The following is a 14,168-nucleotide window of genomic DNA, read 5'->3' as shown; positions in this document are numbered from 1 at the left end:
AGCTCTGAGCACCAGAACCGTTAGGCACAGGAACAGTTTTTTCCCTCAGGCTATCCATCTCATGAACAGTTAAAACTGCCCCATTGAGCAATAATTAATGTGCAATACACAGTTTAGTCTTTTTTATATTTATCCAACACATCCAACCTCTTCTGCCATTTCATTCCTCTGAAAAAACAAACAAACAAAAAAAAAAAAAAAACATTTGCAATGTACATAACAGATTTGTATTTGAACTGTACATAACAGATAACAGATTGTAGTAGATTTGCACTACCCATGTGTATGTGTTTATGTATGTATGTATGTATGTGTCTGTACGTATGTGTATAATTATTTTTTATTTTTTATTATTATCTGTCTTGCTGCTGTTTTTGTATTGTTGTACACTGGAAGCTCCTGTCACCAAGACAAATACCTTGTATGTGTAAGCATACTTGGCAATAAAGCTGATTCTGATTCTGACAGTGTAACTAGCTTCAATGTTTAACGAGTAAAGAGCAAATTCTGTGTGTGTGTGTGTGTGTGTGTGTGTGTGTGTGTGTGTGTGTGTGTGTGTGTGTGTCACGCGCTCGGATTATTCAACGCACACATTGGGTCGCGCAGGGGTCTGGCCAGAGCGCGAGACGGTAGTGGCTGATGACGGGGAGTTGCCCTTGAGTGGGCGGAGTCTTGACTGAGTGGGCGGGGACCTCTGAATACTGACAGTGTCCAGAACCAGCACACAAATACAGTTACAAATACACAGTGAATAAGACGCGGTTCTTCTCAGCTATAGAGAGGTAAGCGATACATTTAACCCTTCACATTTAACATGTTCTTTCAAAACAAGCGTTCACTCAGAAATTCAATCCGCACGTGTGTGTGTGTGTGTGTGTGTGTGTGGGCAGGTTTAAGTGGTTTACAAGGACTTTTTTTTAGGTTATAAACTGGTAATTACAAGGGTATTATGCTATAAATGTGGTTTATGAGGACATTTCTAGTGTCCCCATAATTCAAATCGCTTAAAAACATAGTTTAGTATGTTTTTTTTTTTTTTTTTATTTTATTTATTTATTTATTTTTTTTGAGAATGTAAAAATGCAGAAGGTTTTTATTTTTGTAAGGATTAGGTTTTGGGATAGAATCTATAGTTCGTACAGTATAAAAATCATTATGTCTATGGAGAGTCCTCATAAGGATAGCTGCATCAACAGTAAAGCAAACTTTATTTATCACCAGGTGTTATTTATAACAGTGTTTAAGATACAGATGCAGCAGAAACAAATAATATATAGAAAAAAATATAAAACAACAAATAATATGCCAGATAACACAATACATAAATTTTAACTGAATAAACAACTAAATACATGTGGCACGTGAAATGCAAACATCTACCATTTAACTTGTCAAAATTATTTCTGTACTTTCAACTCGATTTTCAGAGCTTCAGTTCTGTTTTCTTCATCAGTAATCAAATTCAAAGTGGTTTAAAAAAGTGCAATGCACTTATCACTCCAGGCTGTAACTTTGGTACCACTTTTTACTTCTTTTATTTTATTTACTTTTTTATTTTTTTAAAATAGGGCAGTGATATATATATATATATATATATATATATATATATATTAAGGCTGGGTATTGATACAGATTTTCCGATTCGATTCCAATTCACAAGCTTTCGATTTCAATTCGATATCGATTCATATGGTTATATTTCAGTTATAATATCCCTTTTGCTTACATATGAAATAAATTCTCTCACTGCTAATTCTGTGAATTATACAGGGGACCTTTTTACTAGGTACATTACAAATATATATATTTTTTCTATTTATATTTTAGTAGTTTTTCATCATTTGTCATATTTTAGCTTTTAAAAACTGAACAAATCAATGTATTTAATCAATAAATATGATATTGCATATATTATATTTTGTTACATGTTTATTGTTTAATTGCATCATTTGTACTGTTCACATGTATTTACACTGATTTGTTGAACACCTGCTAAAACCAGTACTGTCTCTTTAAGGAAACCAGCATTTCTGTAAACAGTGTGTGAAAATGAGCGAGAGACATGAATGGCTTTATCTCATCTATCCTACATGTGATTAGAATTAAATGTTTATGTTTTGTTGTTTTTGATCAACATCTGACTGTAGAGAACTGAAAGGGTATTAAAAGAGATATTATTCAATGACAGATGGGTCGTGGATCTAGTTTTTGGACAACTTTTACTCTCAACATGTATTGAAAGGATCTCGCTGCTGAATACTCCATCACTACACTACACAATTACTGTTGAGTGAAATGCAAACATTTACCAGCCAGTTGCCAAATATATAAATTTTTAGTCATATAGCGAAGACATTTGGTTGCAGATTTGAGTGATTTCCTCTCATTTTAGTGGAGGGTTGCACATAGATTAAAAGATCGATCTTGGGATTTAAGAATCAACAAAATAAAACTAAACAAATTAAATGATTATTTTGCCCAGCCCTAATATATATATATATATATATATATATAATTTTTTTTTTTTTTTTTTTAGTGGGTTGATTTTTTTTACAGTGCAGTTTATAGCAAAAGTATGCTAACTGTAGCGGTATTGGGCGTAAAATATGGTTAACATCGCATTTTAGTCAAGGAAGTCAATGAATAACAACCAAGTGAATCAAAATAAAATCACATCACATTCTAGTCAACTTTAACAGACTCAAGCTTGACATGAGGTTTCTTAGTAACCCATCAGCTGAAGAATAACGCTAACTGTTGGAGGTCCCGTAAGTCTCACGGCACTCCTCTGACGGGCTGAAGACGCTGTTCAGTCTGAGGGTGATTATGAAGCTTTCGGGGTGGGGCTATTGGAAGAGGAGGAGAGTATTGGAGAGAGTTTGCTGAGAGATAGATAGATAGATAGATAGATAGATCGTGCACGCTTGCATGGGTATATTAGAGGTCCAGGAGCGGTAAAGGTAAAGCTGTCTCGCAATACTCTGCGCATTGAGCTCTCCGTGACCGTACAGACTCAGGACTTTAAACACCAGACACCGGTGAGTCCCGGCTCACAAACGCCTTTACATGTGTACATGATGATTTAAAGCCACGTTTAAAGAGCATGGCAAAGCTAAAGAGGTTGGGGGGGGTTGTGTGCTTCCAAATGGGTGTGGGGTGAGCTGGAAAATAACGTGTATTTAACTTTCTGGCAAGCTTTATGAGACAAGTTGTTAACTAATATATTAAAGCAAAACCAAAATTATGTCAAAAATGTTTTTGCCATTAAACATGTCTTAAATATAATGTTTACATTGCAGTTCATACTGCATGCGGTTTTTTTGAAAATAGCCATTGTAAAGTGTTGTCTGCCAGGAGCATGAATGTAAATATATTATGGCTTCTTGTTCCTACAGTCAGCTTTTTATTGATATTTTAGACACTCAAAGTAGGATGCCATACGATTGTGTGGATAGATGTCTATAACTGGACTGTTTGCCTTTGAGGGTGGGGTGACATCAAGGCGGGTAACACTTTACATTACAGTTGCTACATATTTTTTGTTTATATAATTAATGTTAATAGGAAACAAATGCGTTATGTGTAATTAACAGCTTCATTTGGATAATTCTGTACTAATGTAAAGTATTTACGCTGTAACATGGACACTGTAATGTGAAGAATTACCATTTGCTTTTGGGTGGTAAGGCGATTCCCATTAAAATAACGTGAGCCTAATGGGGTCCTCTGTATGGCCTTTGGGGTAGGTATGATGTTCTGTCACAGTGTTGCAAAGACTAGTTTGGTGAATGGAAGTGAATACTAGTTTCCTAGACATGCTCACAAACTCCAGTGACCATCAGGCCATCAAAATTATTCAAATAACAGAAAATATTCCATTCAGTCCCTTTAGCAAATTACTTTAAGCTTCTTTAAAGGAACAGTTCACCCCCAAAAAATGAAGATTCTCTCATAATTTACTCACCCTCATGCCATTCCAGATGTGTATGACTTTCTACTGCTGAACACAAAGATTTTTATAAGAATATTTCAGCTCCGTAGGTAATGCAAGTGAATGGTGACCAAAACTTTGAAGGTCCAAAAAGCTAATAAAAGCAGCATAATAGTACACCATAATAGTAAAAATGACTTAAAAATATCTGTTTCTCACACACCTTATCACATCGCTTCTGAAGATATGGATTTAAACACTGGAGTCTTATTGATTACTTTTATGGTGCCTTTATGTGCTTTTTGGACCTTCAAAGTTTTGCCCACCATTCACTTGCATTGTGTGGACCTACAGAGTTGAGATATTCTTCTAAAAAAAATTTGTGTTAGCAGCAAAATGTTTAGTGTTCATTTGCCTTTTTCGTAGGCCAACTGATTATGTGCAAATTGTAATAAGGAGGGGGTATTTTTTAATTGTGTCTTTTTATATCAAGTAGTTTAATTGACTGCTTAATCTAGTCAGTGATTTGGAAAAGTGTTGTTGTCTAACATGGTTTTATTGTTAATTCTTCAGATCTGTAGTCTCTGCAGGCATCTGTATCAGGTGTATGAATGCCCGTAAGTGGCAGAGGGGTCAAATAACATTCAAACTGAAGCATTCTGAACTGAAATCATGAGTTGTATGCAGGCACACACAGTCGATGCCAGCAGTACTCTGCAGAATTGGAACGCCAGTCATTCGCAGAGTTTTACAAATCCCCACCCCTAGCTTGTTCGCCTATCAAATATTTTGGCAAATTCGATTATGCTTTCAGCAGGGACAGAAATGAAGAAGGGCTTAGGGCAAAAATGCCATAGAAAATGACAAAAATATCCTAGATATTTTATATGTGGGAGCAAACATTTGAAATATTTAATAATATCTAGTCATTAAACACTGTAGTTTATTTCAGTTAATTGATTCAATTGCGGTATTTGACATAAAAGGATGACACACTAGCTGAGTTTCCCTCCACATATTTCTATGCAAATTTTGGGCTATTGCATAAAAATAACAGAATGGAAACACCAAGATGTGAATAAAATCTCCAAAATGTGCATTAAAAACTTACATGGTAAGTTGATATGGACAATTTTTTTATTTGATAAGAAGATATGCACACAGTTTACGATGGAAACACATTTACTGAATATATTTGTAAAGAATTTACTGTATATTGGAATAAAGATGAACATCAAAAAAGTCACGTGACTTTGCCTCAACAAGCCAAATGAATACATAATTCGCTCAGAGAATATCATCAATATTATCGCATAGCATCTCAAATGTTGCTCTGGTTATTCTGAAATGCCAAAGTCTGTCATCAAAATGTTTGACTACTATTACCTCCCAGAACTGTCTGGCATGCTTTTGCTCCCAGACATAAGGCATCTGAACACTTGCAATATCACCCCATATTAAAAATGTTTATTTCTGACAATAGCTTTCAGCTACCAATAAAGCCCAAATTATACTTCCATTTTGTGCGAACGTTTTGGTAATTTTGGTCAGCGTCTGCGAACAGTTGAATGCAAGCCTGTTAAAGTTTACTCCATATAACTGTGCGTGCATACACAGGTGATTGGCGCATGCGCGCTACGACTACTATGAGACAATGGACTTTGTATTCAGGAGTTTAGATCCATAAAGATGTCTTTATATTCCTTCAGACTCGAGTTATACAAATGCAGGTATCTCCTGACCTCCTCACACACGCTCTCTTGACTTGCACATCCACTGCTGTTGTTTTTCCCTTCATCTCCTGATGTTTAGCGGTGATTACATCTTCTTCTAGCATTTCTTCATGACAGCATCAGCTCAAATGTGAGTTTTGCCACCTTGTGAACCCACTAATTAGTGCAAATAATTTCAGGCACATGCGCATGCTGCACGTTCAAAGACACATGGTTAGAAAAATCGCTCTGCGTCCGTATTCAGTGCTTGAGCACTGTGCTGATGACGAGATTTGCGTCACGTGTCCTGTACGAGTACGCTAAGCGTTCACGTCTGACCGAAGTATACTTTGGGCTTAAGAGTATAGTACTCTCAGCTCAGACTAACACATTTGACCATGTTGATATCTAGTCAGCAGAAGTATGCAGATTTCATTTTGGCCTAGTCATATGCCTCCATATACCTTTAATATTTTAACAAAAGCCATCATATGGACAAAGTGTCTTGATCCTAAGCCTTCCTTGATTCTAGAGGCTTTCTGCATGCACATGGAATTGATCATGAACTGAATCTTGCCTATCACATTCAATGGCTGATGGCGTCCATGGGTGCATTCCATTCTATCTTGCGTCAGTTTGCTATCATTCATAGTTTCCTATACAGTGTTAATACCCCCTGGGCTGAGGCGGGTAAGTGACACTATAGACACGAGCCTGGACACTACTGTTCAGCCAGTGGAAATCCCTGCTGTTCATTCATTCAGCTCTTATGTACATTGAGTTAGTGAGTCATAAGGGATGTTTATGTGTACTGTGGTCAGAGCGATCTGTCCTAGATCGTAATGATTCCACGTTTCACTGAATCAGGCAGTCTGGGTGCGTATCAAACTAACAATTTGTGCAACTCATCATTGGTGTGGTTGCGTCATTCTCCCTGGCTTGTACAGCATTTTCAAATAAGTATGTACAGTAGTTGCAGGCATTCAGACATCTTAGTTTAGTACTTTAAATGGGATCTCTTCTGTTTCTCTTATATTTTGGAAGTTTAAAAGGCATTGTATTTCTCCAACCGTACACAAATGTTTTTTTTGTTTTGTTTTTTTTCTTAACCCAGCTGAAAATTCTATTCTATAAGTGAAAATTCACTTGAAGCATGGAAAAATCTACATTGGAGCTTTATAATATTGGCCAACATATTGGTTATTGGCATTGTAAAAACACCAACTTCGGAAGAAAATGTCAGTTCTGCTTGCCGTGGCTCGTCACCCCAATGTCCCACCAATGGCCAAAGTACACTGCGCCAAGACAAAAGAGCCCACCGTTTTTTGTCTCATAAAGTCACACCCTTATGTCTCATTTACCACCTCATTAATGGGAGTATGACAAACGGTATAGGACAAGCTAGATGCTGAAATTTGTGAGGAAGAAGAAGAATTGGTTAAGAAGGCCAGAGTAACAATAATTGTGTCGCTTTGCTAAAGAAAGCACCACTAATTATCAGTATCTGCCACCAATTTTTATATTGGTGCATTTGTAATTTGTAATAATCACACAATTGAAATAGCTTGTTTGTCCTAGAATGAGTGTTGCTATGATTAATATTCTGCTGCATAGCAGTTCAATGTGTCTTAATGTCTGGAGAGGTTCCAAATTTATTTTAGGGGCAGGACTTCTTACTCATACTGCAGGTAAATATCTGATCATTTCTACCTGCAGTATGCTATTTGCTATTTTGCATCTTACATTCACATCTTTATAGACTTCATCTTTATATCAACCTCCATGTTTTATGTTTTTAAAAATTATTATTATTATTTTTAAATTTTTATTTTTACTTTTTACTTTAGATGCATCTTAATTAAATAAATCTAACTATAAATTCAAATAGAAAACCTCAACTTAATGTGAAATATGGTTTGGAAGTGAATTTAAAGAAGGAACAAATTTAGCCCACCCATACAGCAAACATGTGCACAACTATAAGAGCTTCAGTCCCATTCATCATTCAGATTGCATAAGAGCCCATTCCTCGTTGCCCAATGGATCTCTCATCCAATTAGTGATTGTCCGTTTTTCCAAAAGCTTTTTTCCCTGGTTGCCAATTCAGCCATCCTGTTGACATCAAGCTTTCTTTTAGCATCTTCTGCCCTGTGGATCCAAAATAATGGAGCTGCCCATTAATAAAGAAATCAGGATGAACAACTGAGGTGTGACCGTTGTGCTGTCTAATGGTGCCTTATTTGGAAAAAAACAAAAAACACAGACAAATCATGAGCATATTCGAGAAATGGAGTTATAAATGAAAGTTCAGGAGGGACATGTTTATCTTATCCTCTTGTAAGGTTTAAGGATCTGCTATTGACTTACCCATATTGATCAACCACTAATCTGAATCTGAAAGGGCATGATCCCTTAAATGTCTATGTTTGTTACGACCCTGCTTCATTTATACGACATCCCTCTAAAGTACCACCTTTATTTCTATTCAGAGTCTCCAAAAGTCTCAATAATTGATAGCATGGAAAATAACCTTCATCTCACTCAAGGATTATCAGGGTTCCATTGGGTCCTTCTGGGGACGTAAAGACCAGAATAGTGATATGGCCTAATGTGATTATTAAACATTAAAAGGTTACGATTTAATTTAGCTAATAAATGTATTGTCTGCATGTGCTGGGGGCTTCAAAGTGAAAAGCCTGCGGGGAACACAAGAGTCAGTGATTCCAGTGTGTTTCCAGCAGCTTCAGAGCGGTTCGGAATCATTGAATACCGGACAAGCGATTGCTGATGATCTACTTTTGATTAATTATGATAATGTTTACTTTAAAGTGTTTATATTGTTATACAGTGAAGCAAAGACCATGTCCTAACCAAACATTCCACGAAAGAGCGATAAAAGCTATCTCTTCTAAGTAAATCTGAGTTTTTGTCCTAACCATCTACAAACGTGTCAGACTGGTTGTCTGGTTTCTATTTCTGCACTGTTGTGATGGGTAGTCCCGCCCACTGAAAAATCTCATTGGTCCAAAACCTAACTTTACATGTACAGTATATTAATGCTGCTTTCCATCTAAAGTCAGATGTGGGAAGTTCCTACATGATATCTCTAATCTCTGACCATAAAGACATTCCATTACCCAAAGTTGAGAAGATGACATACAAGGAAACTAAACGGCAATGTTCCTGTTAGCTTTTCCTAGCAACCAAATTGCGAAGGTTAAATGATGCAGATCAATGCTAACATTTGTTCTACAGTTGTACGATTATCAAAGCATCTAATATTTTCTGATTTGTTTTAATTGTGGCATAAAGTAATTGTGCTGTAATTGTTTTTGCTTTTGATGTAGACAAGTAAATTACTTAATGCAAGAAAAGTATCTCCTTACACTTGGTTAGGAGTGTAAGGGGTGCGTTCATGGCATGTTGCCAATTTTATCGTAATTCTAAGAAACTCTGAATTCTTTTAAAGATTCGACTTGACAGTTGTGACATCATGTAAAAAGAACAAATATGGCAGCCCCTTCAACAGTTAAAGGAATATTTCAGGTGAAGTACAAGTTTTGCTCAATCAACAGCATTTGTGTCATAATGCTGATTACCATGAAAATTAATTTTTGACTGGTCTTTAAAAAAAAAAAAATCTGGGTTACAGTGAGGCACTTACAATGGTTTTTTTTTTGTTTGTTTGTTTTTTTTTTTGTTTGTTTGTTTTTTTTTTAAGGAAGGATAAGTAAAAAATTTCTTGCTATAGTAAATTAGAAAAAAATATTTATTCTCTCAGCTGTTTGCCAAGGTTGCAAATACATAAATTCCGTGAATTAAGGGACAGTTTGGATTCATTTTCAAGGCTTCTGAAGTTGCAGGGACTTGCAGGGTTACTAGGGTAACACCACCCCCACTTGACTTTATCAGGTCACTAAGCCCTGTGTCCAAGAGTTCTGACCCTGCAACTTGTCTTGTGTTAATTGGATAATAGGATACATTATTCTTTTTGTCACTGAAGAGAATCTCCCTCCTCCACTTACCTGTTCTCTCAAAGTGAAATGAACCCAGATTGTTGCACCATTGCTCTATCAGTACAGCAACAGCAAGGCAGGTTTGTTTTGGAAGATAAAGTTGGCAAACAGTCCAATTTTCACTCTCTCAGTATTTGTATCTTTCACAGCCTACATGTATGTACAAGTATCATGTCACAGTTGGGTCTTGCGAAATAGAACTTTTGCACAAAAAAAAAAGAAAAAAGAGCTTTGGACTCAGTAGCCATCTAATAACGTGATCTCATGAGAATGCATATGTATTCTTACATTAAATTTGGTACTAGCAAACGTACAGTACTGACGTATTTACAGCATCTAAACGTTACCATTTTACATATTAACACCCTTAGAAATGTACAAATGTTTATGTATACTGTTTGAATCGATTAATATTGAATTCATGGAATTAATCAGTTAATTCCATTGCATTTATAATCAATTCGATTAGTTAACATTTATTTAATTCATTTATAATATGACATTTTAACAGTTTCATTCACTTCTGTGTGATTTCTGCTGCCCTATAAAACATTTTAAAGGATTATATAACTTTGACCAAGACTAAACCTTAAAATGTTAAATGGAATAAAAACTCATGAAGCATTTAATTTTAATTAACACAAAAGGAGTTTTCAGTATATGCCCCCCAAAAAAAAAAAAAAAAAAAAAAAGCACAATAAAACAATAATAAACTTAATCCATTTAATCCGTTCACTATAATCCAAATCTTCAGATAGAACTGTTTGAGGAATCAGCCTCATCTCATTTATATATGTAGCCATTTGTACGTTAAAATTTGTAACATTTAACATGTACAAAAGTAGACCAAAGGGCGATGTGCTCCATCAGATGTGCTCCCTGACAGCATACAATAGCTTTGTGTGAGGTAGAGAGTGAAATTTATGTTACTAATGTCTTCTCCTGTTGCACTCAGTAACTGCGCTGTCAAATCTCACTCATACATATACATAGCAGAATACGGCAGTCACAAATGGTCAAGAGACACTTGAGAGCCAGTGAGCATTTGACATCACTGTCGTAAAACCTGTGTTTGTGCTTCTTAAGGCGGCAGTTTTTGAATTATGAAAACGAAAGCAGCAAGGGTTGACGTTTACGAAGAGGCGAGATAGCACTATGGTGGATGGAGATGGAAATTGTTTAATAAAAGGCTTGAATTTGTGTCTATTCCTCAAACAATTCTATCTGAAGATTTGGATTATAGCGAACAAATTAAATGGATTACTTTTATTTATTGTTTTATGGTGCTTTTGTGGTTTATTTATTTTTTTTTTTTTGCATATTCTGAAAACTCCTTTTGTGACCCCTGGCAAACAAAATTAAAACCTACAGTAAACCTAACCAATAGTGTCATAAAAGCAATGCGATGAAAAAAGCAATTGCTGAAGTAACCATGTCATTTTATGGTAACTATGTTGGTTGGTTACACTTCCTATAGCGCCATCTAGCGCTCTACGTATGCGTCAAGCACTAGGAAGTGTAATTGAACTTGAAATCATGATCGTGCCTAGAGACTGCAATGGCAAGATGTACAGCGAAAAATTAGTTATATTTTGGTCCGTTCTCACGCAAAACCAACTGGATCGCTTCATAAGACATTGATTAAACTACTGGAGTTGTATGGATTACTTTTATGCTACCTTCATCTCCTTTTTGGAGCTTCAAAGGACTGATCACCATTCACTTGCATTGTATGGACCGACAGAGTGGAGATATTCTTCTAAAAATCTTAGTTTGTAATCAGCAGAAGAAAGTCATACACATCTTAGATGGCACAAGGGTGATGAAATGATTAGAGAATTTTCATTTTAGAGAAGGGTTGAAGCTAAACTCAACAGGAGGGGAGAAAGGGTTTCCCTGTTGTTAGTTCTCGTAAAAGCAGATTTATAAATTGTTAGACTATTGATGACAAACTGTTTCCAGGCAGCACTTAAGCAAGCCCAATATTATGCCCAGCAGGCTCTCAATCACTATCTAAAGATGAATTGTTTTCTTGGTCCTGTTGTTCTTGCAGAATAGAGCATGTTGTCTTCTAGGAATTTTCTGTACACCATCCATCTTTCCCTCCATCTTTATGGGTTTTCCAGTCCCTGACGCAGAGAAGCGAAACATCATCATGCTTCACTTTAGGCATGGTGTTCTCAGAGTGATGTGCTGCATTAGGTTTGGCTGGGTCCCCCAATAGACCTATTTGTAACCTCTTGATGGCCTTACTTACCATGACTATTCTTGCATGGACACTCATCTTACGTGGATGGGCAGTTTTTAGTAGATTCATAGTTGCTCCATATTTGTAATGATGAATTGTAGTGTTTAATAGTATATAGGCTTAAGGCCCTGGTATACTTCATTTTTCTGCGTTCCGAATTGGATCACACCCAGTCGACCGCATTGCCTTTCAAAGTACACTCTTTTGGCTGCGAGCGAATGTGAATGTGCTCAAAGCGAAATGTGCACTTCGACTGTTTTGTGAGACTTTTGTGACAGTCAACAGTAGACGAGGACTCCCGCATATTGAGAAAATCTGGGCTACTCGCAGAAAATGAGTCTGCGCAGACTGTGCTGATGATGAAACTTGTGCCACACATACTGTGCTCGGATCAATCAGCAACGTGGACAACCGAAGTATACTTTGACCCTAATAATATCTTGTACATTTTCATCCTTAATTTTATCCTTTTTGGACTGGTATAATAATAATGATCATTTTGGTGTGGATGTGAAGCAAGTAATTGTTGACTTGCAGAAAGAGTTGGTTATTTTAGAGAGATTTTGATTGTCTCAGGTCAAGGATGATGACTGTATTCAAGTTTTTATATTAATTTATAATTTGAAGCCTCCTGTGCTACAGACATCAGTGATGCCTTAAATTGTGTGGCTTATTGAGGAGAAGTGTGCTAGTTTTTTCTAAGCAATCTGAATCATGATTTTCGTCTGATGGACAATAAAATGGGTGAAAAAAATCTCAAACGTTTACATTAACAGGAGGCCCCCAGCCATATCTAGGGACTGTAACATCATACTTCAGGTTGGGCTCTTTTGACTTGGGCCAGTTAGCAACCACGTAGCAATGCCTTAGCAACCATAACCCATAATACTCTACAAACGCCCTAGAAACAACTCAGAGCACCATAGAAAATGATTAGCATATGCTGTGAAAGTTGTCAGGCTAACTAAAACATCATGGCAGCAAATCTAGTTTACTGATTTTGTTTGTAATAAATTCTGTAAAATTTATGAATTGCTCTCACCATTTTCTCAATTGTCCAATCAGATGTTAAACAGACCTGAGATTAGTGCTGGTGAGGAGGGTATTGTTCCTGACCCCAGCCAGCTGAAGAAAGACTCATTATAATCTGCTGTGGGAGGAGTTAGAGAGGAAGGGGTGTGGGGAAACATCTAATAAATATTCATGACTTACTGCGTTTGGGAAGGCCCCTTTGCCTCTGGACAGCACAGCTGGACAAAGCAGCTCACATTCCAGTGTCCCTCCCTTCCAGAAGCTCTCACTCTTTATTGCTTTCCAATTTTCAGCTTCTCTCTCTCTCTCATCGCTGCCCTACAAATCAATGCATGCCATTTTGCGGCTCTCCTTCCAGTACCCTATGTGGAAAGAATGCACTCCCAGCATTCCTCAGGAGATGGTGCATTTTGGCTAATGGTCTCTAGAGTATTCCTAGGATGTTGCATGGGAATGTTGGAGTGGGCTGAACTGAAATTGGATCATGGCATGTAAAGTTGATTTACATGTGAATGTCTTTGATAAAATGGTAAAACTTTTCTGTTATCTAAAAATCTATACAGCACGGACTCCACAAGTTTGTGGAAAACCTGATAATCCATGATATCCAGCATGATTTGAGAATGTTCCAAAGAGCATCTTGTGTGCTTCAATGGAAACAAAGAAAATCTGACCTTTTGTACAAAGGAATTTGTACATGATCAGTGTTACAAATTTGCTCATTATATTAGTGACCTAGATATATTGCAGGATCTTTAATATTTACTTTTAAAATAATAAAATTTCTTTGTTTTAAATCTCTTGTGGTTTTCTAGGAATTTTAATACAGAACTAAGGTTTTTAGATTGAGCTGCTAAATAAAGATGCTCAGTCACTTCAAGAATGTGTACCTCATGGCTAGCTGTTTTGATACTTGCCAGCCAGGTCTATAAATAACCCAAATATTTTCATGTGTGCCCCAAATAGAAAAAAAAAAGAATTTTTTGCTTGTAGAATGCAGGGAATTTGGGAGGAGAGCGAATGCACCGAATACCATGTGAAAATCAACTCATCCCAAGTGGAAGTTGTGTTACTGCAGTCCCAAGCATTTGACCTACATTTTGTAAATTGTGAAAAGATTCTCTTAACATAAGCTGTCTCATGTTAAGTGGCCGCATATTTTTTAAAAACTACACTTGTGGCGTTCAAGTGGCACATTCCTTTTCAAAGTGTGCTTTCTCCCCAACATG

General features: G+C 36.5%; 1 protein-coding gene across 12 annotated transcripts in view; it reads left to right on the top strand.

Annotated features, from left to right (window-relative positions):
• The first annotated feature begins 723 nt into the window (after nt 1-723).
• Nucleotides 724-14,168, top strand: part of LOC127453615 (growth factor receptor-bound protein 10-like) — a 123,089-nt gene continuing 109,644 nt past the window's right edge. For 8 of the 12 annotated variants that reach the window (XR_007899432.1, XM_051720132.1, XM_051720130.1 and 5 more), the window contains exon 1: nt 724-782. The gene's annotated coding sequence lies outside the window, so the exon portion shown is untranslated. Of the gene's footprint in view, nt 783-2,888; nt 3,039-14,168 lie in introns of those variants that run through there. The other 4 variants (XM_051720131.1, XM_051720124.1, XM_051720136.1 and 1 more) reach the window with 3 other exon arrangements.

Source organism: Myxocyprinus asiaticus, chromosome 16, assembly GCF_019703515.2.
Source record: "Myxocyprinus asiaticus isolate MX2 ecotype Aquarium Trade chromosome 16, UBuf_Myxa_2, whole genome shotgun sequence".
Lineage (NCBI taxonomy): Eukaryota > Metazoa > Chordata > Actinopteri > Cypriniformes > Catostomidae > Myxocyprinus > Myxocyprinus asiaticus.
Note: the sequence above shows the minus strand (reverse complement) of the source record. Positions and strands in the feature narration are given on the sequence as shown.